The sequence below is a fragment of the Hyla sarda genome, chromosome 2, assembly GCF_029499605.1.
Source record: "Hyla sarda isolate aHylSar1 chromosome 2, aHylSar1.hap1, whole genome shotgun sequence".
NCBI lineage: Eukaryota > Metazoa > Chordata > Amphibia > Anura > Hylidae > Hyla > Hyla sarda.
The window spans coordinates 209,383,813-209,385,821 of record NC_079190.1 but is presented as its reverse complement, the minus strand read 5'-3'; the positions used below and the strand labels follow the sequence as shown (position 1 = coordinate 209,385,821).

At 47.0% G+C, this 2,009-nt stretch overlaps 1 non-coding gene across 1 annotated transcript; it reads left to right on the top strand.

Moving 5' to 3' along the window:
* Positions 1–424: 424 nt before the first annotated feature.
* On the top strand, positions 425–531 carry LOC130359641 (U6 spliceosomal RNA). Its single transcript, XR_008890345.1, has one exon. It is a non-coding gene; the product is annotated as a U6 spliceosomal RNA (small nuclear RNA).
* Positions 532–2,009: the final 1,478 nt, after the last annotated feature.

The window sequence follows — 2,009 nt, the reverse complement described above, 5'->3', positions numbered from 1 at the left end:
TCTTTTTTTTCTGGTAAAAGATTTAAGAACTAATAATGTACAATTCATTTACATAAGCACTCCTTGTTTGTTATTTTTTGCCCACATTATGCATACTCACCATCAATAGTCCTACAACTCCATCAGTTTTATTCCAGAAAAGCTGCAGCAATACATTTCACTTCTGCAACTGGGTCATGTGATCACCAGTCTGACCTAGAGTGCTAAATAGGGGTACTCCCCCCCTTGACATCTTATCCCCTATCCTTGGAAACTCCCTCAATCTCCCCTGCAGCACCCTAGTTATCTTGTGCACGGAGCGATCTTCGCTCCATGCCTGATGACTGGCGATGCAGGAGCCGGAGGATCGTGACATCACAGCCCCGCCCCCTCGTTCTGCCACAGTGGGTAAGACCCTCACATAGAAAAGCAATGTTAAAATAACGTGCTCGCTTCGGCAGCACATATACTAAAATTGGAGCCATACAGAGAAGATTAGCATGGCCCCTGCGCAAGGATGACACGCAAATTCATGAAGCGTTCCATATTTTTTGGAGCTCACCCATGCCCTTTTTGCAGACGACTTGCTTCTTTTCTTAGATGCCCCTAAGGAATCCCTAACGCTCATCTTTGATCTCTTATCCGACTTTGGGACCGCATTTGGTTACAAGGTTAATATCTCCAAGAGTGTACTGCTTGATCTGGCTCCTAACCACTGCGCTCTCAGGGAGGCTGATCTTCCTTTACCCGTATCCTTGTCCACGGATTCCATTAAATACTTGGGTCTGAAGATAGGTAAGACGGCCTCCTCTTAATATTCCTTAAATTTCCCCCATTGATTCAAAAAGTGATGGCTGAGCTGAGAAGGTGGGAATCGCTGCCTCTCCCTCTATTGGCCCGGAGCCACCTACTCAAAATGTTGAGCTTTTCGAAATGATTGTATCCTCTACAGACGATTCCCGTCTTGTTACCTCATCGTGATGTCACCTTGCTCAACTCAGCGTTCACTAGATTCCTGTGGGCCGGTAGACGACCCCGTATAGTGGCTAGAAAACTGATGCTACCTAAACACAAAGGGGGCCTTAACCTGCCGGATATCAGGCACTATAATGTGGCCTGCTTATTCAGACATAGCATAGACTGGCTCAGACAGGGTACCCAGTTTTCTAACACGAACATCGAGGCCGCTCTATTGAGACCCTGGAATCTTAGTGCCCTACTGCACACAAAATTTGGGGCGCTGCCCCGCCCTATTAGACGTAGCGTCATTTTACGGGACACCTTTGCTGCCTGGAAAATTGGCCGGGCTGCAATGAATCTTCCCTTTTCTTTAAGCAAACATGTCATTATGGGGGCACCCAGAATTTTTGCAGGGGACAGACAATAGTATGTACCATAGATGGAGGGAGGTCAGTATTCTCAAGGTTGGACATCTGTTCCATGCCTCGGAACCCCGACTGCTCACTTTTGAGGAATTAAGGACTGTGTATGGGTTGCCCGGGAGTCACTTCCTTCCCTATTGTCAGGTCAAAAATTTCCTTCTTTCTAGACTTCGAGATTTCACACGAGAAAACTCTCACACCTCTTTTGACGGTTTTATCTCCTCTGACATGGCACACCACTCGTTGTCTGCTTTATACCGATACCTTAACAGAAAGGGAGCCAAAGCTCTACATGACTCTCTGTTTCGATACTGGGAAACTAAATTGGGTGAACATTCTCTCACATTACCGATCCTGGAGGGGTGGTCCGGGGTGTGCAAGGCAGTGGTGTGCGAGACTTGGAGAGAAACGAAATACCGAATTATGCACCATGCCACATATGGGTTCTCTTTTCCGCGCACACCGGACCACCCTGACAGGATCGATCATTGTCCTAAATGCGGGGAATACAAGACGGACCTCCTTCATGGTCTACTGACTTCCCCACATTCGCAAGACTTCTGGGGGGACTTGATCTCGTTGTTGAATAGAAAATTACATTTGTCCCTTCCGTTAGACGCTAAACTCATAGTCCTACATATAGCTCCT